Consider the following 24552-nt stretch of genomic DNA (forward strand, 5'->3'; position numbering starts at 1 on the left):
CCTGGTGATCCGGATTAATACGCATAGTTACTTGTGTCCAGTATTGTGGTTTATTATTAGCCAATGGGGTGGAGTCAATCCCCTTCAGAGGAATAGGAGTCTCCAAAGGCTCTAAATCATACCCACAGCGTTTGGCAAAGGACCAATCCATAAGACTCAAAGCGGCGCCAGAGTCGACATAGGCGTCCGTGGTAATAGATGACAAAGAGCAAATCAGGGTCACAGATAGAATAAATTTAGACGGTAAGGTGCAAATGGAAACAGATTTACCAAGCTTTTTAGTGCGCTTAGAGCATGCTGATATAACATGAGTAGAATCACCACAATAGAAACACAACCCATTTTTCCGTCTAAAATTCTGCCGCTCGCTTCGGGACAGAATTCTATCACACTGCATACTCTCTGGCGACTTCTCAGTGGACACCGCCAGATGGTGCACTGGTTTGCGCTCCCGCAAACGCCTATCGATCTGAATAGCCATTGTCATTGACTCATTCAGACCCGCAGGCACAGGGAACCCCACCATAACATCCTTAATGGCATCAGAGAGACCCTCTCTGAAAGTCGCCGCCAGGGCGCACTCATTCCACTGAGTAAGCACAGACCATTTACGGAATCTTTGGCAGTAAATTTCCGCTTCATCTTGCCCCTGAGATAGGGACATCAAAGTTTTTTCTGCCTGAAGCTCCAAATGAGGTTCGTCATAAAGCAACCCCAAGGCCAGAAAAAACGCATCCACATTGAGCAACGCAGGATCCCCTGGTGTCAATGAAAAAGCCCAGTCTTGAGGGTCGCCCCGGAGCAAGGAAATCACAATCCTGACCTGCTGTGCAGGGTCTCCGGCAGAGCGAGATTTCAGGGACAAAAATAATTTGCAATTATTTCGAAAATTCTGAAACCCGGATCTATTCCCCGAGAAAAATTCCGGCAAAGGAATTCTCGGCTCAGATACAGGTGCATGACAAACAAAATCTTGCAAATTTTGTACCTTCGTGGCGAGATTATTCAAACCTGCAGTTACACTCTGAAGATCCATTACAAACAGGTGGACACAGAGCCATTCAAGGGTTAAGAGGAGGTAAGAAGCAGCTAGACAGCAATTAAGGGCTAGGCAGCAAAACTCTGAGGGGAAAAAAAAAAAATTTCCCTTCAACACTTCTTTTTCTCCTGCTTCAGCCCAAACAATTAACACTTTGATGGCCGGTCAAACTGTCATGATCTCAATGGCAAGAGAACATAGCATAAGCATATATAGGAACTAGCTCTTGGAAGATGGGAACTGAGCTGACCATGAACTAAACCTAACGCACAACTAGCAGTGGCCGGGTAGCATGCCTACGTTGATTCTAGATGCCCAGCACCAGCCGGAGGACTAAATAAAGCTAGCAGAGGAAAATATTAGTCCTAGCTCACCTCTAGAGAAATACCCCGAAAGGAGACAGAGGCCCCCCACATGTATTGGCGGTGAGTTGAGATGAAATAACAAACGTAGTATGAAAATAGGTTTAGCAAATTTGAGGTCCACTTACTACATAGCAGAAGACAGAAAGGACACTTTCATGGTCAGCTGAAAACCCTATCAAAAACACCATCCAGAAATTACTTTAAAACTCTGGTATTAACTCATAACACCAGAGTGGCAATTCCTGTTCACAAGAGCTTTCCAGACACAGTAACGAAACTACAGCTGTGAACTGGAACAAAAATGCAAAAACAAACATGGACAAGAGTCCAACTTATCTAGTAGTTGTCTAGGAGCAGGAACAAGCACAGAGAGGCTTCTGATAACATTGTTGACCGGCAAGCAACTAACAGAGCAGCAAGGTTATATAGCGACTCCCACATCTTGATGGGAACAGGTGAACAGAGAAGATGAAGACACCAGTTCAATTCCACCAGTAGCCACCGGGGGAGCCCAGAATCCAAATTCACAACATAACCCTAACCCTACCCCTAACCCTAACCCTAAACGTGACTGAAATACGTGGCACTGAAATACGTGCAACTGAAATACGTGGTACTTAAATACGTGGCACTTAAATACGTGGCACGTGGCACTTAAATACGTGACATGTGGCACTTAAATACGTGGCACTTAAATACGTGGCACGTGGCACTTAAATATGTGGTACTTAAATACGTGGCACTTAAATACGTGGCACGTGGCACTTAAATACGTGGCACGTGGCACTTAAATATGTGGTACTTAAATACATGGCACTTAATACGTGGCACGTGGCACTTTAATACGTGGCACTTAAATATGTGGCATGTGGCACTTAAATACGTGGCACGTGGCATACGCGGCACTGAAATACGTGATACGTGGCACTTAAATACGTGGCAATATGACTGTCAGAAAATGTTCATTAAACGGTTAGGGGTGAGGTTAGGGGTAGAGTTAGGGTTAGGGTTTGGATCCCTTTATCACCTTGATGGTGGTGGGTGGCTTTTCAGTGTGTTTTCTGTTTTTTTTCTATAAAAACGCATGCGTTTTTAGCGCAAACAAACGCATGTGCTTAAAAACGCATGCGTTTACATAGACATCAATGCATTTTTTTGCCGCGAAAAAACGCATGCGTTTTTTCGCGGCAAAAAAACGCGCAAGAAAATACTGCAGGTAGCATTTTTGAAAATGAACGCATGCAGACAAAAAACGCGACCAAACGCATGTGCAAAAAACGCATGCGTTTTCAATGTTAAATATAGAAAAAAAAACGCATGCGTTTTTTGTGCAAAAAACGCTGCAGACAAAAACGCAAGTGTGAAACCAGCCTTAGTAATTGTCCACCCCATAAAATACAACCCTTGGCAAAAATTATGGAATCACCGGCCTTGGAGGATATTCATTCAGCTTTTTAATTTTGTAGAAAAAAAGCAAATCACAGACATGGCACAAAACTAAAGTAATTTCAAATGACAACTTTCTGGCTTTAAGAAACACTAAAAGAAATCAAGAACAAAAAATGTGGTAGTCAGTAATGATTACTTTTTTAAACCAAGCATTGGTCCTATCATGCCACTATAGTTTCTTTTATTTAAGTGGTGAAAAAAAGTCCAAAATTTGCATAAAACGGTTTTTGCTTTTGGTTTGTTCACCATTTTCCAAGAAATGTAAGGTTTTCATTTTTTGGGGATCTGGGGCTGTGGGAGGGCTTTTTTGTGCCCTTAGCTAACAAAAAACTTAATTCTGGCATTTCTGTTTCTGAACACAGTGATTCTAAATATAAATGAAAAAAAAATATATATATATATATATATATATATATATATATATATATATATACATACATATATATATATATACAGTGCCTTGCAAAAGTATTCTGCCCCCTGGAACTTTTGAACCTTTTCCCACATATCATGCTTCAAACATAAAGATACCAAATGTAAATTTTTGGTGAATCAACAACAAGTGGAACACACTTGTGAAGTTGAATTAAATTTGTTGGTTATTTTAAATTTGTTTGGAAATTCAAAAACTGAAAAGTGGGGCGTGCAATATTATTCGGCCCCTTCACTTTCAGTGCAGCAAACTCACTCCAGAAGTTCAATGTGGATCTCTGAATGATCCAGTGGTGTCCAAAATGCTTAATGATGATAAATATAATCCACCTGTGTGTAATCAAGTGTCTGTATAAATGCACCTGCTCTGTGATAGTCTCAGGGTTCTGTTTGAAGCACAGAGAGCATCATGAACACCAAGGAACACAACAGGCAGGTCTGCGATACTGTTGTGGAGAAGTTTAAAGCCAGATTTGGATGCAAAATTATTTCCAAAACTGTAAACATCCCAAGGAGCACTGTGCAAGCCGTCCCTCTAAACTTTCATCTCAAACAAGGAGAAGACTGATCGGAGATGCAGCCAAGAGGCCCATGATCACTCTGGATGAACTGCAGAGATCTACAGCTGAGGTGGGACAGTCTGTCTATAGGACAACAATCAGTCGTACACCGCACAAATCTGGCCTTTATGGAAGAGTGGCAAGAAGAAAGCCATTTCTCAAAGATAAAAAGTGTTGTTTAAAGTTTGCAACAAGCCACCTGGGAGACACACCAAACATGTGGAAGAAGGTGCTCTGGTCAGATGAAACCAAAATCCAACTTTTTGGCAACAATGCCAAACGATATATTTGGTGTAAAGGCAACACAGCTCATCACCCTGATCACACCACCCCCACTGTCAAACATGGTGGTGGCAGCATCATGGTTTGGGCCTTCTTTCTTCAGCAGGGACAGGGAAGATGGTTAAAATTGATGGGAAGATGGATGGAGCCAAATACAGGAAAAAAACTTGTTGGAGTCTGCAAAAGACCTGAGACTGGGATGGAGATTTGTCTTCCAACAAGACAATGATCTCAAACATGAAGCAAAATCTACAATGGATTGGTTCACAAACAGGAGCAGATTATAATAGGGTCATTCTGGGCGGTAGCCCAGGGGCCAGTGGTGTGGGGGGCCCTGGACTACCGCTCAGATTGCCCACCACCATCAGGGCATTACTACCCTGACTGGCGTAGTATGGGCCCGGTGGGCAGAGGGGGCACGGACAGGTGAGGAGAACTCTTTTTTTATTGCGAATGGGCGGCAATCCGGGGGGCCCAGGCCAGTATGCTGGACACTGGGGGCAGAGATGCTGGACACACTGGGGGCAATATGCTGGACACTGGGGGCAGAGATGCTGGACACACTGGGGGAAATATGCTGGACACACTGGGGGCAATATGCTGGACACTGGGGGCAGAGATACTGGACACACTGGGGAACATATGCTGGACACACTGGGGGCAATATGCTGGAGACACTGGGGCAGATTGCTGGACATACTGGGGGCAATATGCTGGAGACACTGGGGCAGAATGCTGGAGACACTGGGGCAATATGCTGGACACACTGGGGGCAATATGCTGGAGACACTGGGGCAGATTGCTGGACATACTGGGGGCAATATGCTGGAGACACTGGGGCAGAATGCTGGAGACACTGGGGCAATATGCTGGACATACTGGGGGCAATATGCTGGAGACACTGGGGCAGAATGCTGGAGACACTGGGGCAATATGCTGGACACACTGGTGGCATTATGCTGGAGACACTGGGGGCAATATGCTGGACACTGGGGGCAGAGATACTGGACACACTGGGGAACATATGCTGGACACACTGGGGGCAATATGCTGGAGACACTGGGGCAGAATGCTGGACACACTGTGGGCAATATGCTGGACACACTGGTGGCATTATGCTGGAGACACTGGGGGCAATATGCTGGACACACTGGGGGCAGGATGCTGGACACACTGGGGGCAATATGCTGCAGACATTGGGACAGATTGCGGGACACACTGGGGGCAATATGCTGGACGCACTAGGGCAGGATGCTGGACACTGGGGGCAGAGATGCTGGACACTGGGGGCAGAGATGCTGGACACTGGGGCAATATGCTGGACAGACTGGGGCAGAGATGCTGGACACTGGGGGCAGAGATGCTGGACACATTGGGGGCAGAGATGCTGGACATTGGGGGCAGAGATGCTGAACACGGGGCAGAGATGCTGGACACACTGGGGGCAGGACTGGAAACAGATGGGGCAGGATTGGAGACATGGGCAGAATGTAGATACGGGGCATGATTGGAGACATGGGGCAGAATGAAAGACATGAGGCAGGATTGGAGACAAATCATGCAGGATCATGGGGCAGGATGGATACGATGGAGACTGATGGGGCAGGATGGGGAGATCATATGGGACAGAATGGATACTCATGAGGCCAGGATGGGAGAACATATGGCTGATGCCAGGAATGAGATGAGATACACGGGACCAGGATGGGGGATATTATTATTACCATAGGGGCTAATTAAAGGATATTATTACTGCAGTGATGTATTTATTTTATTTTTTGAGGACACTGTTTTTTTTTGTAAATTCTTTATAACAGACACTGAAAACATTACAAGCACTTTGTAATAGCATATCTGAATCATGGCCGTTTCAGTGAGAGCAATGTATAAACGTTAACTAATAACATTAGGGAAGGAAAAAAGGGGTGAAGGGGGGAAGGAAATGGTGGGACAGGGTGGGAATACAGAAGGGAAAGTGTGGGGGAGAGGGGAGATAAGGGAAGTAACAAAAATACATAGAACAATTCAGGTACACATGTAATCACATCTCCAAAGTGGACAGTATGGTAGCAGTTAATTCGCGAGAGGGCGAAGATATATATATGGAGCATTGCTAAGCCGTATCAGGAAGTAATGTTTTCCAGGGAAGCCAGGTTGTCAGAAATCGATCGTGGGCATGCATCTCCCAACTTGAAAATTCCTCCAACCTATAAATGTGTTCTATTTTGGAGAACCACTCTCCTAATGTTGAGGGGGTCTTGCTCTTCCAATGAATGGTTATTAAGTGTTTGGCAGCTCTTAGTAATAAGGGGAGAAGACCATGTTTAGATGGTCTGAAGTTGGTCGTCAGGCATGAGAGGATGGCCTCGAAGGGCATCAAGTTAGTTTTAATTCATTTTAACCCTTTAAGGACAAGGTTTATTTCCTCCCAGAAAGTCAGAATCCGATAAACATAGATGATGGAGTTTAACCGGGGTCAAATGCCATCTGGTTAATATCTTGTATGAGTTTTCTTGTAATAGGATGCAGCGAGAAAAACCTCGGGCATACATAAAATTTAATATTAAGTTCGGATTCCCACGAATAAATGAAAGAGGGTTTAGAGTTCTGAGGAGGAGTAATGAGTATATTAGTGATATGACTCTAAATCTAGCTAATCCTGTTTTAAACATAAGGTCTAACCATGACCAACTGGACCTATGCGGGTATTGTTGTCTGATTGCATGAGAGTGCGTTTAAAATGGCGTTCTTGAAGAAAGTTTTTTGGGAGGGTCAAAGCGTTACTGGGCCAAATATCATTTTTAAAAATCTTTTCATCATAAAAATTATTTAGAGAGTCCATAGGGAGCCTTGACCAAAGGTTACATGAGTCCCTAAAATTGGGATTAACAAGGTATGGAATGGTTGCAATAGGAGTAAATGATGAAGGGAATGATTCTGGTGGTAAATCATTTAATATGGAGTGTTTGATATGTAGGGTAGCCAGGGTTATTTTGTCTAGTCCCGACGATTCCAATGGTTTTGAGCGAGACCATAAGAGTGGAATTCCCTTAATGCCCAGTAAAGCTATGTCTATAGTGTCTAAAGTTCCCCTCTCAAAACTGAGCGCATTTCTTAACCATCTACTTAAATGGATAGCTTTATAATAGACGTAAGGGTCAGGAACTCCCAAACCTCCGCAGGAGGTGGGATATGTTAATAGTTTGAAGGGTAGCCTAGCTGTTTTATTCCTCCATATAAATTTAGATATTAAGGATTTTAGATTTTTGAAATAAGTATGGGGGAGATGAATGGGAACCATATTCATGCAATATAATAGTAAAGGCATCAGATATGCTTAGAATACATTGATGCGACCCATCCACGATAGCGTGCGTAAGTCATAGGATTTCATCAACTCATCCATTTTCTTTAGTAAGGGTGCAAAATTAAGACCAAATAAATCAGAGGGGTCTTTAGCAATCCAAATTCCCAGATATTTTATGGAGGATGTAGACCAAGAGAAGGAGGTCAAGTTGCGCAAATTAGACAGTAGGAGGTAATATTAAGGGCTTCTGATTTAGAATGATTAATTTTGAAACTTGATAATTTACCAAAATAATTAAGTATATTAAGAATAAGCAAGTCGTCTGTGAAAGCTAGTGTTTTTAGTTCCATTTTACCTATCTGTAACCCCTTGATCTGTTCTTGTCTGATTCTTTGGATCAGCGTTTCGATAACCAATATAAATAAGGATGGAGATAAGGGGCACCCCTGCCTGGTACCATTGTTGATAATAAAAGCATCCGATAAGATGCCATTAACCCGGACCCTGGCAGTAGGGGAGGAATACGAAGAAAAATAAATCGCTGTAACAAATAGTGAGGGAAAACCAAACTTAATCAGAACCTTCTCCATATACCTCCAACTCACTCTATCAAAAGCTTTCTCAGCATCTGTAGACAAGAGAGCTAGAGGCATATTCTGTGTTTTGGCATACATTATGGATTGGAGGACTTTAGTTGAATTATCTTTGCCCTCTCGTCCTCGTACAAACCCTTTCTGGTCTGGGTGAATTATTTTAGGGAGGATGCTCCCCAATCTGTTCGCTAAGAGTTTTGCCCATAGTTTCGTGTCTGTATTGAGAAGGGATATCGGTCTATAACTTGAGCAAAGATTGGGGTCTTTGCCCTCTTTTGGCAATATCGTAATAAAGGCTTCTAGGGCTTGTTTCGGGAGGGAGTGTCCTGTAAGATACAAATTGAATAGGGTTACTAAATGGGGCAGCAAAGGTTTAATTAGTTTTTTGTAGTAAATAATCGGGAGGCCATCAGGGCCTGGGGCTTTCCCATTAGGAATGGTGGATAAAATTTCTAAAACTTCTTCAGGGGTAATTGGGGCCGTTAAAGAAGCAATGTCGTCCAAAGATAATGAGGGGAGTTTCAAAGAGGAAAGGAGGGTATCTGTTATGACCCCAATGGCAGAGGGTCTCAGAAATAATTACTAAGTCTGCAAACACAAAAAATCAGCTCATAGGGCAGTGGTAACTGAGCTGACCATATATCTAATCCTAGCACCACAAATAGCAGCAGCCTACGTTGGTTCTAGACGTCTCGCGCCAGCCGGAGAACTAACTAACCCTAGAAGGGAAAAGAAAGACCTTTCTTGCCTCCAGAGAAAAGACCCCAAAAGTTGGATACAAGCCCCCAACAAATAATAACGGTGAGGTAAGAGGAAAAGATAAACGTAAGAATGAGCTAGGTATTTAGCAAAGAGAGGCCCACTAGCTAATAGCAGAATATAGTAAGATGACTTATATAGTCAGCAAAAACCCTATCAAAATATCCACGCTGGATATTCAAGAACTCCCGAAGGAGTTCCAGGAACTTCCGAAGGAGTAGAGGAAGCAATAGACACCGGCGGGGAATCAGCATGAATTCCCTGACAGCCCCAACTTGACACAGACATAGCCTTCCAATCCAAGACTGGATTGTGGGTCTGTAACCATGGCAGACCCAAAATGACCAAATCATGCATTTTATGCAGAACAAGAAAACAAATCACCTCCCGATGTTCAGGAGTCATGCACATGGTTACCTGCGTCCAAAACTGCGGTTTATTTTCCGCCAATGGCGTAGCATCAATACCTCTAAGAGGAATAGGATTTACCAACGGTTCAAGAACAAAACCACAGCGCTTGACAAATGACAGATCCATAAGACTCAGGGCAGCACCTGAATCCACAAATGCCATAACAGGGTAAGAAGACAATGAGCAAATTAAAGTCACAGACAAAATAAATTTAGGTTGCAAATTACCAATGGCGACAGGACTAACAACCCTTGTTAGGCGTTTAGAGCATGCTGATATAACATGTGTAGAATCACCACCGTAAAAACACAACCCATTCTGACGTCTATGATTTTTCCACTCATTTCTAGTCTGAATTCTATCACATTGCATTAAATCAGGTGTTTGTTCAGACAACACCACCAGAGGATTAGCAGTTTTGCGCTCCCGCAAACGCCGGTCAATTTGAATAGCCAGCGCCATGGAATCATTCAGACTTGTAGGAATGGGGAAACCCACCATCACATTCTTAATGGCTTCAGAAAGGCCATTTCTGAAATTTGCGGCCAGAGCACACTCATTCCACTGAGTAAGCAAGGACCATTTCCGAAATTTTTGGCAATACACTTCAGCTTCATCCTGGCCCTGAGAAATAGCCAGCAAGGCTTTTTCTGCCTGAACTTCAAGATTGGGTTCCTCGTAAAGCAATCCGAGCGCCAGAAAAAACGCATCAATATTTGCCAATGCCGGATCTCCTGGCGCTAGCGAGAAAGCCCAATCCTGAGGGTCGCCCCGTAAAAAAGAGATAACAATTTTAACTTGCTGAGCTGAATCTCCAGATGAACGGGGTCTCAGAGATAGAAACAATTTGCAATTATTCCTGAAATTCCTAAACTTAAATCGGTCTCCAGAAAACAGTTCAGGAATAGGTATTTTAGGTTCAGACATTGGACTACTGGTAACAAAATCTTGTATGCCCTGCACACGAGCAGCAAGCTGGTCTACACTTGTAATCAAGGTCTGGACATTAATGTCTGCAGCAAGCACAAGCCACTCAGAGGTAAAGGGGAGGAAGAGAGGAAAAAAAAAAAAAAAACTCAGAATTTCCTTTCTTAATATCCCACTTCTGCAATGCATTAAACATTCAATGTTGGCCTGGCATACTGTTATGACCCCAATGGCAGAGGGTCTCAGAAATAATTACTAAGTCTGCAAACACAAAAAAACAGCTCATAGGGCAGTGGTAACTGAGCTGACCATATATCTAATCCTAGCACCACAAATAGCAGCAGCCGGGGAACGTGCCTACGTTGGTTCTAGACGTCTCGCGCCAGCCGGAGAACTAACTAACCCTAGAAGGGAAAAGATAGACCTTTCTTGCCTCCAGAGAAAAGACCCCAAAAGTTGGATACAAGCCCCCAACAAATAATAACGGTGAGGTAAGAGGAAAAGACAAACGTAAGAATGAGCTAGGTATTTAGCAAAGAGAGGCCCACTAGCTAATAGCAGAATATAGTAAGATGACTTATATTGTCAGCAAAAACCCTATCAAAATATCCACGCTGGATATTCAAGAACCCCCGAACCGTCTAACGGCCCGGGGGGAGAACACCAGCCCCCTAGAGCTTCCAGCAAAGTCAGGAATCACATTTAGTACAAGCTGGACCAAAAATAAGAGCAAAGCAAATAACCAAAAAACAAAGAAGCAGGACTTAGCTTAATTATGCACGAACCAGGACCATCAGACAGGAGCAAACAGAAAGGATCTGATTACAACGATGCCAGGCACTGGACTAAGGATCCAGGAAGTTTATATAGCAACACCCCTGGACTAACGACCCAGGTGGGTGCCAAACTGAGGAAAGACAATCCCAGAGTCATATCACTAGTAACCACAAGAGGGAGCCAAAAAGTCTAATTCACAACAGGTATCTATTGCTTCCGAAGCCACCACAGAGTTCCTCATGTCTTCTGAAACATCTAAATTATAGAGGCTTTCGTAGAAATGTTTAAATTCCCTAGCAATGTCCGTGGTCTCATAGACATTTGAGCCCCTTGTAGCTTTTAGTTGTGTGATAAAGGTCCGCCCGCTACACTTTTTCAGAAGAGAAGTCATAAGTTTGCTGCCTCTATTCCCATGAAGGTAGAATTTCTGTTGGCTTCTCACATATATCTTAGCTGAATGTATATTCAAAAGATCTTTCAGAGTTCTCCTAAGTGATATAAGTTCTGTCTGGATTGAAACAGCCTGGGAGCGTTTATGTATTTTTTCCAAAGTGTGAATTTGGTGGAGGACGGACATTACCTCTTTCGACCTTTCTTTTTTCAGATAGGAGCCCAGTGATATAAACTCTCCTCTCAATACAGCTTCATGGGTCTCCCAAACAAAATGTGTGGGAGTACCTGGAAGGCAATTTTCTTTAAAGAAAAGATTAATGGAGGTTGAGAATTTAGTCACATGGGAGCTAGAGTCTAAAAGTGTTTTGTTTAGCGTCCTAGTAAAGGAAGGAAGAGGCAACAATTTGATATTCATCTCTAAGAAAATCGGAGCATGATCTGATAGAGAAATAACATCTATTTTTGCGGATTTAACTAGTTTAAAATGACAGGTTTGAGGAGATAATCTATTCTATGGTAACTATTATGGGGAGAAGAAAATAAATCTTTAGTCGAAGGGTATAACGTTCTCCATGGGTCAATCAATTGAGTTTAAAGATTGTAGGCCAAGGTGTAATTTTCTTAATGCTTTTTGTGAGAAGATTTACCTGATGAGGAATCTATTGTTGGGTTGAGGGAGACATTCAAGTCTCCTCCTTTTATGATCCCTTCCTTGAATAAACTAAGGGTATTCAGTACTTGACCGTTGTCAAAACCAACTAATTTGGTTATGGTTTGGGGCATAGATGTTACAAAGAGTAACTTTTGTGTTAGCTAGCAGACCTTTTATCATAATGTATCTCCCCTCAGAATCTGATAGAGTATCTTTCCAAGTAAAGGGAACATTTTTTTTTGAGTGCTATGCTAACTCCTCTTGAAGCTGTGGTACCTGTGTTGTGATACCATATAAGGAATTGTGTTCTTGACATATCAGGAGTCCTATCTTTTTTAAAATGGGTTTCTTGAAAAAATGCAACACTAGAATTTTTAGAGTGCAGAAATCTCAGCAACTGCCCTCGTTTCCTTGGCGAGCGCATACCCTCAACATTATATGAGGCCACCACTAAGGTGGATGACTTGAAATCACTACGGGCCATGACCTAGGAAAGAAGTCAAGGAGATTTCTACGCATGTGCACCAAATTAGCAAAACAACCATAACAATAATAATAACATTGGGGAAAGAAGAACGTAACATATTAACAACAGGAATCCCATCTGTGGTGGAGGCAGGGGCACGAATCATCCTCCCAAAACAGACAGAATAGTCCTCTATAGGCGCACAAGTGGTGATCCAAGATGGGTAGGTGTGAGAGAGGGAGAAGAGAAAAAAAAAACCCTCGCAAAGCTTCAATTACTGCCTTTAAAGTCTCTAACGGAAACAGTGGAGAAAACAAGTTCCATTTTCATGTCGAACTGTGGTCCAAACCCAAACTAACAACAATAAGGTTAGGTCCGTCAACCCAACAAAGATTCGGAAATGAGGTGACTCCTCAGCATTTCAAGGAGGTAGTTTCTTTTTAGCACCGGCTTTGCCTTGTTTCGGAGATGCCAGTCTCTTGGCTAGGGACCACTCACCCTGGCCCACCAAGGAACGAAGGCCGGAAGGGGCATTTAGTGTCATATCCAAGGGAAGCCAGGAAGGGACATCTACTACCTCCATGTTGAACGTTTCCCAAACTTTGACCAGGTCGTCTGGATGTCGAACAGTAGCTTGTTTTCCTCTGCCATGTATAGTCAGGCCGAAAGGGAATAACCATTTGTATAGTAGCTTGTTCGCACGTAGTACGTCAAGGAGAGGCTTCAGAACCCTTCTTTTAGCGAGAGTCGATGGAGCCAGATCTTGATATAGCTGAATGAACGAACCTTTATAAGATATATTTTTATTATCTCTGGCAGCGTTTAAGATTGCCGAGATGTCCAAGTAGTTCAACAGACCACAAATCACATCTCTCGGGGGGTCTGCGGGTTTAGGTTTAGGTCTAAGCGAGTGGTGAATCTTCTCAAACACTATTTGGTCACATCTTTCTTGGGGCAGTAGGAGTGCAAATATTTCTTTAGCTGATTTTTCAAGGGTTTCGTTAGAGACACTTTCAGGTACGCCTTTAATCCTGATGTTTTTCCTGTGGCTCCGGTTTTCTTGGTCTTCTATGGATAAAGACACCATATTTAGTTGGGATTTAGGAAAGTTCAAATGGTCTTTTATTTTGTTTGAGTGATCTATATTAGAAGATTGAGTGGCTTCTAGAGTCTCCACCCTGTTGCCAATTTGCTGAATGTATGACCGCAGTCCTGAGACCTCAGTGATCAATGGCTTCATCGCTTGAACCAATGCCTTTTTAAGGAAAGATATTGAAATTCCTCCAGAGTCCATATGGGTAGTGTCACTTCCTGAGGCGTCATCACTCGACTCAGAGTCATCGATATGGTCATCTGCTGTAGTATTAGAGTGAGAGTTCTTATGGACAGTTCGGGTCATTGAGGGTTTATGTTTCAAGAATTTCTCCATATCACTTTGCTTGTCTTGTGCAAGGGTAGAGGTAGATGATTTGCAGCACTCTTTATGAGGTTTAACCATTCTATCTAGATGTAGCACTCGCTTTTAAGATCACCACTAGGGTTGAGCGACTTTTACTTTTTCAGGATCGAGTCGGGTTTCGCGAAACCCGACTTTGTCAAAAGTCAGGTCGGGTGAAATCGGCCGATTATTTCGAAAAGTCGGGGATCCGACCGAAACACGAAACCCAATGCAAGTCAATGGAGAATCAAAGTCGGCAGTGAGTGGAGGACAGGAAAACACCAACAGAGCCCATTTTAATACCAAAAACATCAATTCTTGTTACTTAAGCTTGCCAATCTTAATTTACCTTATAATAATAGTTAGCCATTGAAAATTTTGGGGTCATTTGGCAACAGTTGTGGGGGGAGTAGGGCTGGCTCAAGTTTTTTGTAGGCCCAGGAAACGCGGACTACGTCACGGCGGTGGAGCAGGGAGAGGTAAGTATTTCAACTTTGCAAGTGCTGTGATCCTGAGCAAGCAGGGGGGGCACACTCATTCGCATTGCCACTGACACAGGGCCCCTCAAAGTACGGCGTTGTGATTGACGGCGGGGGCGCCTCCCACTGGCAGAGACACTTTTGCGTACTATGAGGGGCCCTGTGCCAGTGACGTCGCCAATGAGTATGCCCCCCCACCTGTTGAAGGAACCTGCACTTTCATCTGCACCTTCCTCTTTGTCCCCGTGTAAGGTGGTATAGTATGCGGGAAGGGGAACCAGACTTTCTGCAGGGTCAGATACTGGCTATGTAGAGTGCAAGGGGAATGTAGTGGTCTGGGTCAATGTACCGGCAGATTCATCTAGCAGTGGCTGGGCAATGGGCAGGATGAGGAGGAAACACAGATATAGGCCCAAAGAATAAAGTAGGCTAAATGCAGTTCAAAATTGGTAACAGGAGTAAACAGGCAGCACTGTTTGTTCAGTGGAGGAGAACAGCAAGGAGCGGCAGACACCGTTAGTAGGCCCAACCAAACCAGTAGGCCAAATGCAGTTTTAAAATTCCTATAGGCCGAAGCTCAGGAGAAACACACAGGAGAATACCAAGGAGCGGCAGACACCGTTAGTAGGCCCAACCAAACTAGTAGGCCAAATGCACTTTAACATGTGATATCGGCTGCAAAATGAGGCTCTGCTTTGTGCAGTGAAGGACAGCTGTATTGAGTGGCGCAGACAGACACAGGTAGTAGGCCTAAATTTAAAAAGTTGGCTCAATGCAGTTTAAAATTGGTTACAGGGGTACACAGGCGGCAGAGCGTTGTTAAGCGGAGGACAATTGTCAGGACTGGAGTGGCCCAGACAGACTTAGTAGGCCTAAAATAAAAAAGTAGGCGCAATGCAGTTAAAAATGGGTAACAGGGGCACACAGGCAGCATTGTTTTGTTAGGCGGAGGACGATTGCTAGGAGTGGCGCAGACAGACTTACTAGGCCTAAAATAAAAAAGTAGGCTCAATGCAGTTCAAAATGGGTAACGGGTACACAGGCAGCATTGTTTTGGTCAGTGGAGGACGATTAGTAGGAGTGGCGCAGACAGACTTACTAGGCCTAAAATAAAAAAGTTGGCTCAATGCAGTTCAAAATGGGTAACGGGTACACAGGCAGCATGGTTTTGGTCAGCGGAGGACGATTAGTAGGAGTGGCGCAGACAGACTTACTAGGCCTAAAATAAAAAAGTTGGTTCAATGCAGTTTAAAATGGGTAACAGGGGTACACAGGCAGCACTAGTTTGGTCAGGGGAGGACGATTGCTAGGAGTGGTGCAGACAGACTTACTAGGCCTAAAATAAAAAGTTGGTTCAATGCAGTTTAAAATGGGTAACAGGGGTACACAGGCAGCACTGGTTTGGTCAGGGGAGGACGATTGCTAGGAGTGGCGCAGACAGACTTACTAGGCCTAAAATAAAAAAGTAGGCTCAATGCAGTTCAAAATGGGTAACGGGTACACAGGCATCATTGTTTTGGTCAGTGGAGGACGATTAGTAGGAGTGGCGCAGACAGACTTACTAGGCTAACAGGGGTACACAGGCAGCATTGTTTTGGTCAGCGGAGGACGATTGCTAGGAGTGGCGCAGACAGACTTACTAGGCCTAAAATAAAAAAGTAGGCTCAATGCAGTTCAAAATGGGTAACGGGTACACAGGCAGCATTGTTTTGGTCAGCGGAGGACGATTAGTAGGAGTGGCGCAGACAGACGTACTAGGCCTAAAATAAAAAAGTTGGCTCAATGCCGTTCTAAACTGGTAACAGGAGTAAACTGGTGGCACTGCTTTGTTCGGTGGAGGACAACTGGAATAAGTGGCTGACACAGTACGTTGGCCTAAATAGTAAAGCGGGCTAAATATCTGCAAAAAAAATGTTCGTAAATAAACAGGTGGCAAAGCAACATACAGGGGTGGGTTCCTCTGCTGAGTACCAGATAGTGGTAGTTCACGCACAGTATTCACAGGTCAAAATGGAGAGCATGGTCCCTGTATATATTTACTATCATCTCTCAATTTGTATTGGCAGTGCCATTGAAGGATTTAACAGCACCGACTAAACAGCGGTGGAGCACTGTTTGAGCTGGGGAGGGAACACTCTCTCGTGGGCGGCGGTACTGGCCCAGGGCCCCTCATATTACGACGGTGTGTCTGACGTTGGGTGTGCACCCCCACTACCAGAGACACTTAATTGTACGATGAGGGACCCTGTGCCAGTGCCGTCGGCCAAAAGTGGGCACACCCACCTGTCCAGGCAAACGGCACTCGCAGAGGTGCATGCGCCAAGTGGTGACCACAGGCCCATGGGGTGAGTCAACCCATTTAGGGAGGTGTTAAAAATGGCCTATGGTGGACATTCAGCAGCAGCAAATGGAGGAATTGGAGCAGTCAGTAAGAGGAGTCCAAAAGCAAGACCTTTTTAAAGGAAAGCTAGGTGTCAGCAGGGGAAGGTGGGGCAAAAGAATTTGAAATACATGATTGGTTCATTTTAATGAAGGTTAGATCATCAACATTTTGGGTAGCCAGACGTGTCCTTTTTTCGGTCAGTATTGAACCAGCAGCACTGAAGACTCTTTCTGATAGCACACTGGCAGCAGGGCAAGCGAGCTCCTGTAATGCATATTCTGCCAATTCAGGCCAGGTGTCTAGTTTAGATGCCCAGTAATCAAAGGGGAATGACCTGTGAGGGAGAACATCGATAAGGGAGGAAAAGCAGTTTGTAACCATACTGGACAAATGCTGTCTCCTGTCACTTTGAATCGATGCAGCTGTCCCTGTCATGTCAGCAGTCATTGAAAAATCACTCCACAACCTTGTTATAAAACCCCCCTGTCCAACGCCACTTCGGATTTCTGCACCGCAGGCACCTCTGCCATGTTGCCCCCTACGGCTCGTGTGAGAACCATCACTGCCGCTGTGTGCTGGGAATGCCAGAACCAAACGGTCTACAAGAGTTGCTTGTTTGGTAGCCAATATTTGCTCTAGGTTCTCATGTGGCATGATATTTTGCAATTTCCCTTTGTAGCGTGGATCCAGTAGGCAGGCCAACCAGTAATCATCGTCGGTCATCATTTTGACAATGCGGGGGTCTCTTTTTAGGATACGCAAGGCATACTCAGCCATGTGGGCCAATGTTCCAGGTGTCAATTCACTGCTTCTGCTGGGTTGAGGAGCACTTTCTTACAAATCTACATCACAAGTGTCCCGCAAGAAACCTGTACCAGACCTTTCAACGGCACCAGTTTCTATTGCCCCCTGAGAAGCTCCCTCCTCCCATACATATTCATCCCCATCATCCTCCTCCTCATCCTCTTCGTCCGCCAACTCGTCTTGGACAGTTCCCTGACCACACAATGGCTGACTGTCATCAAGGCTTCCCTCCTCCTTGGCTGCAGACGCCTGCTCCTTAATGTGCGTCAAACTTTGCATCAGCAGACGCATAAGTGGGATGCTCATGCTTATGATGGCGTCATCTGCAATTACCAGCCGTGTGCATTCCTCAAAACACTGAAGGACTTCACAGAGGTCTTGTAGCTTCGACCACTGCACACCAGACAACTCCATGTCTGCCATTCTACTGCCTGCCCATGTATGCGTATCCTCCCACAAATAAATGACAGCACGCCTCTGTTCACACAGCCTCTGAACCATGTGCAGTGTGGAGTTCCACTTTGTTGCAACATCTATAATTAGGCGTTGCTGTGGAAGATTTAGTGATCGCTGATGGTTTAGCATACGGCTGGAGTGTACGCGCGACCGGCGGATGTGCGAACAAAGTTTTCGCACCTTCAGGAGCAGGGCTGGTAACTCCGGATAATTTTTCAGGAAGCACTGCACCACCAGGTTCAAAGTGTGAGCCAAGCAAGGTATGTGTTTAAGATGTGAAAGGGCTATGGCAGCCATAAAATTCCTTCCATTATCACTGACTACCTTGCCTGCCTCAAGATGTACACTGCCCAGCCATGACTCACTTTCTTGCTGCAAGAACTCGGCCAGTACTTCCGCGGTGTGTCTGTTGTAGCCCAAACACTTCATTTCCAACACAGCCTGCTGACGCTTACCATTAGCTGTTCCATAATTAGACACCTCGTGTGCAACACTGGATGGATGGATGGAGTTGCCAGGCGACTGCGCTCTGTGGACGTGCTGTCGCTTCTGGAGGAGGAGGAGGAGGAGGGGTGTTGAATGCCTACTGCCAACTGTTTCCTAGACCGTGGGCTAGGCAGAACTGTCCCACTATGGCTGTCCCCTGTGGACCCTGCATCCACCACATTAACCCAGTGCACCGTGATGGACACGTAACGTCCCTGGCCATGCCTACTGGTCCATGCATCTGTGGTGAGGTGCAACTTTCCACTGACAGACTGCCTCAGTGCATGGACAATGCGGTCTTTGACATGCTGGTGGAGGGCTGGGATGGCTTTTCTCACAAAGAAGTGGCGACTGGGTATGTCATAGCATGGTACTGCATAGGCCATCAGGTCTTTGAAAGCTTTGCTTTCGACCAACCGGTAGGGCATCATCTCTAACGAGATTAATCTGGCAATGTGGGCGTTCAAACCCTGTGTACGCGGATGAGAGGATGAGTACTTTCTTTTCCTCACGAGAGTCTCTTCTAGGGTGAGCTGGACAGGAGACCTGCAGATGGTGGAACTAGCGGTGCTGGTGGTGGTGGACATGGCGGATTGAGAGACAGTTGGTGATGTTGGCCTACATACAGTGCTTCCTACCAATAACCTTCTGATTCCCTGCCTGCTTTGGCCTTGCGACGATCCATCCACATTTGCTGCTGGTGGTGTCCGAACCGGTGGGCTTACAGTGAGGGAAGCAATGTAGCGTTGCTGACTTTCTTCATTCTGACCAGGTGCACCAACGGTACAGAACGTTTGGTAATTAGTCCAGTCTTGCAAATGCATGCTGGTTAAATGTCTACGCATGCACGTTGTATTTAAATTTAGAAGCTTCTTCTCTCTCCTAAAGGTCTTTGAGCATTTCTTACAGATCACTTTAGACTGATCATTGGGATCTTGGTCAAAAAAATGCCACACTGCACTCTTCCTACTATGGAATTCCTTTTCAGTAGTGTTGAGCATTCCGATACCGCAAGTATCGGGTATCGGCCGATACTAACGGTATCGGAATTCCGATACCGGGATTCCGATACTTGCCGCGTATCGGATACCGGAATCGGAAGTTCCCAGATTCAAAATGCAGAAATTCAGCCAATGAGAATGATTTCAAGTGTGGGCACATCCTGTTCAGCATGGAGGGCATGAAACTACTGGCATGGCTGTGATTGGCTGCTGAAATGATGTCATGATGCAGTTTAAAAGTCGCTGGCGCCATTTTGCGATCACTCTGCTGTGAATTCAGTTAGTGACAGGACGCTGTTTGCTGACTGAGGGACAGTTTAGAGATAGCGATTTGCTTCTTTGTGCTTTCCAAAGGCTAATTTAGCAACCGCTGTGTTCACCTACTATTCACCTTCCTTTTGCCTTGTAGCGCTGTTTTCACAGCGATCTGCAAGGTCTCTCTGTGTGTGTGTGTGTGAGTGCAGCCCACTCTCTAGTCTGAGTGCAGCCACATAGGCCATCCATAGCTGGTTGTATTCAGTTCAGGGAGGGTGGTTCATTGCCTCATACTGTCCTTTTTTTTTTTTTTTTTGAAGTAGTGCAGGCTGCTGCACATTTTTTCCAAAAATTCCTATTAGTGTCTTTCCACCCGTCTCCAGCTAATTTGTGGAAAAACACTACATAGGATAAAGTAGAGGAGGGTTTTTGGGCCTTGCAGCGCCGTTTACGGCTGTCTGCACGGTCTCCGTGTGACTGCAGCTCGCCCTGTAATCTGTGAGCAGCTATAGCCTGGTTGTCTCCAGCTCAGGGTTTTTCACTGCGTCATACCGCCAAATCAATTTTCTTTTTTTTCAAAGTAGTGTAGTCTGCTGCTAATTTATTTTAAAAAATCCTATTAGTGTCTTTCCACCCGTCTCCAGCTAATTTGTGGAAAAACACTACATAGGATAAAGTAGAGGAGGGTTTTTGGGCCTTGCAGCGCCGTTTACGGCTGTCTGCACGGTCTCCGTGTGACTGCAGCTCGCCCTGTAGTCTGTGAGCAGCCGTAGCCTGGTTGTCTGCAGCTCAGGGTTTTTCACTGCGTCATACCGCCAAATCAATTTTCTTTTTTTTCAAAGTAGTGTAGTCTGCTGCTAATTTATTTTAAAAAATCCTATTAGTGTCTTTCCACCCGTCTCCAGCTAATTTGTGGAAAAACACTACATAGGATAAAGTAGAGGAGGGTTTTTGGGCCTTGCAGCGCCGTTTACGGCTGTCTGCACGGTCTCCGTGTGATTGCAGCTCTATCCGTTGTCAGTTCAGCCCCCAAAAAATAAATAAATAATAAAGTTCACCAAACACACCAGTTACACCACTTTACATTTGTGTAGGCCACATTAGCTCATATTCAAGTCTAGTCCACACTTTAGAAAATTAGTGTGTCTTATACCTGTTAGGAGGAGTTGCTCAGGAATAAGCACACAAAGCCGTTAGTACTTTTCTGCTTATCTTTATCAGTCAACCAAGATGAAGAAGGCAGTGAGTAAGGCACGTGGGCGTGGGCGTGGGCGCGGAGCAGGGAGGGGACGTGGGGATTCTGTGCCTGCTGCGGGCACCGGTGAGTCATCAGCACCCACTTTCACAAGGGAACAGTCGTTCATGCGCAGCTTTGTCGCCGAGCGCCGTACACCGCTGCTGCGTGAAGACCAAATTGAAGCCGTTGTGGGATGGATGGCAGCTAATGCATCAACTTCCATTAGTGCCACATCCTCTCAGACACAGAGCACTGGAGAGCAGCCATCTGTCTCTTCACCACCTGCAAAATTGCCCAGGCAGACAGAGATCCCAGGACAGGAGCAGTCTCTACTTCTGTTCTCTGAATCATCTCTTGGCTTGGAAACAGGGGGCCAGCCAAGCAGCATTGGAGAAATGGAAGAAGAGGCAGGGTGCAGTGATGCCCAACCGCTTTTTCTGTCTTCCTCTGAAGAGGCGGGTGGGCCAGTGGCTCCGGTCACCACCTCGCAGGCCGCATCAGCTGATGATGACACTCAGGTGCCACTTACTGGTGCGTGCTCTGCTGCTGAGACTACCCAGGAGGAGCAGTTGGGGGCAGAGGGTAGTGTAGATGATGAGGTCCTTGACCCATCTTGGCGTCAGGGACAGGAAGGTGGTGGGAGCAGCTCTGAGGAAGAGATTCCCCGTACGGCCCAAAGAGGGAGAGGGAGGGGGAAGACTGCGGATCCTGCAGCCTCCGCTTTGGCACCCGTAAGGAGCATGTCTCTTCCAAAAGTCAAAAGGGGGGCTCCCAAGACTTGCAGTGCCTGGTCCTTTTTTGACCCAGTTGCAGATGACATTTGCTATGTCAGATGCAAGGTGTGTCATCAAAAAATCAAAAGAGGTCAAAAAGTCGCCAACCTCAATACCTCCAACATGTGGAAACATGTGCGCAACAGGCACCCGGCGGAGTTAGACAAACACACTGAAGAGCTAGGCCAACCAACAGCGGCAGCTACCACCTCTTCAGCTCGTGTTGCCTCTTCCTCTAGCTCACACGCAGCTGGTTCGGCTTCCTCCCAGGATCGCCGTGGAAGAACCTCTGGCCCTGTTGTCCAGAGACCCGCTGTCATTCCACCCGCAGCACCACTTTCCCAGTCATCCACACACTCCCAGCCCAGTCTACAGCCATCGGTAGTACAGGCATGGGAGAAAAGGCGGCCTTTCTCGTCAAACCACCCACGAGCACAGGCTCTGACTGCAGGCATTGCCAAACTTCTGTCACTGGAAATGCTGTCATTCAGGCTGGTGGAGACTGACAGCTTCCGTGACTTGATGTCATTGGCAGTCCCACAGTACAATGTGCCCAGCCGCTTTTACTTCAGCAGGCAAGCCGTCCCTGCCCTGCACAAGCATGTGGAGGGACACATAAAACACGCGCTACTGAACGCCGTCAGTAGCAAGGTCCACCTAACCACCGATGCGTGGACCAGTCAACATGGACAGGGGCGATACCTTTCCCTCACTGCCCATTGGGTTAATGTAGTTGAGCCGGGTACAGACCGTGCGAGTGGCGCAGGACGTGTCCTGCCCACTCCAAGGATTGCAGGAATCCATTCTGTACGCATTGACTCCTCCTCTTACACCAGTTCCTCAGAATCATCGCTGCAGGAGCCGTCACAGTCCACCTCCACATGGACCCGTGATGAACGTGTACCTGTTACGACCGACATGAGCACAGCCGTGGCCAAACGTCAACAGGCCGTCTTGAAATTAATTTTTTTGGGGAATCGTAGCCACACAGCGCAGGAGCTCTGGAATGCCATCAAGCAGGAGAGCGATGTGTGGTTTGAGCCAGCGAATCTCCAGCCAGGCATGGTAGTGTGTGATAATGGCCGAAATCTGGTGGCAGCCCTGGGCCTCGGCAACCTCACTCACATCCCATGTCTGGCACATGTGCTCAATTTGGTCGTGCAGAGTTTTTTGAGGGACTATCCGGATCTTGATGCACTGCTGCACAAGGTCCGCCTAGAGTGTGCTCACTTGCGGCGTTCCAGCACGGCAAAAGCGCGCATTGCGGCTCTGCAGCGCCGACACCGCCTGCCGGAACATCGCATCATATGTGACCTACCTACCAGGTGGAATTCCACGTTACATATGTTGGAGCGGTTGTGTGAGCAGCAGCAAGCTGTAATGGAGTACCAGCTGTATCAGGCGCAAAAATGTCGCAGTCAGCGCCGTACAGACTTCACAACCACAGAGTGGGCCACTATGAAGGATGTCTGCCAGGTTTTGCGTCCCTTTGATTATTCCACGCGGATGGCGAGTGCAGATGATGCACTAGTCAGCATGACTGTCCCCCTTATCTGCCTGCTTGAAAAATCACTGCAAGCGCTAAGGGATGATGTTGTGGAAGAGGTGGAGGATGAGGATTCACCACTTCCATCATCTTCTGGACAGTCAGCGCCACGTGGTTCCTCACAAACGCGTAGGCAGGGGACAGTTTGTGAGGAGGATGAGGAGGAGTCAATGGAGGAGGAAGACATCCGTCCAGAGGAGGGAGTTACACAATTGTCCAGTACTCAGTGTGTACAGCGAGGGTGGGGTGATGACGAGCGGGCAGAGATCACGCCTCCAGCTGGGGACAGCGTTTCTTGGGCAGTTGGCAGTCTGCAGCACATGGTGGATTACATGCTGCAGTGCCTGAGAAACGACCGCCGCATCGACCACATTCTCAACATGTCTGATTATTGGGTGTTCACCCTCCTCGATCCTCGCTACCGGGACAACGTAGAAAGCCTCATCACACCGTTGAACCGGGAGCGAAAAATGCGGGAGTACCAAGACACACTGGTCAGTTCCATCATCTTCTCCATTCCAACTGAGAGAAGTGCTGCTACTGCATTCCAAAGCAGCTCAGTGCGTCCAGGCAGTGGTGGAGGCTCTGCACAAAGAGGGAGCAGAAGCAGTGCCTCTGCCCAAGGCAAGACCAGTATGGCCCAACTGTGGCACAGTTTTGTGTGCCCCCCACAAAAGTCTACACCATCACAGACGGCTCCAGTCAGCAGGAGGCAACGGTTCCGTCAGATGGTGACAGACTACATGTCTTGCCCTCTTGCTGTACTCCCAGACGGCTCTTCCCCTTTCAAGTTTTGGGTCTCAAAGCTGGATACATGGCCAGAGCTAAGCCAGTATGCATTGGAGGTGCTGTCTTGCCCTGCGGCCAGTGTATTATCGGAACGTGTCTTTAGTGCTGCAGGTGGTGTACTAACTGACCGTCGCATGCGACTATCCTCCGATAACGTTGACCGGCTTACTTTTCTGAAAATGAACAAGGCCTGGATCTCGCAGGAATTTGCCACTCCTCCTCCTGATTAAATAATTAGGTCACTGTATACGTTATCCAGGTCTCCTGTTGTGTTCATCTTTCTACCACCTGAACTTAAATTCCTGGGCTCCAACACCGCCAGTTGAGGCTCAGACGTGCCGTCTGCACAGTCAAAACATACGACCCAGTGTTATTGGGTTTCAGTAACGTCAGCTGATCCCCAGCTGTGTAGCCGGCAATGTGTCATGCGACCGCCACGCTGACACAACAACTGAAATGTAAGGGAATCTGTCCCCCCCCCCCCAAGGCGTTT

This window comes from Ranitomeya variabilis, chromosome 5 (genome assembly GCF_051348905.1).
Source record: "Ranitomeya variabilis isolate aRanVar5 chromosome 5, aRanVar5.hap1, whole genome shotgun sequence".
NCBI classification, from domain to species: domain Eukaryota; kingdom Metazoa; phylum Chordata; class Amphibia; order Anura; family Dendrobatidae; genus Ranitomeya; species Ranitomeya variabilis.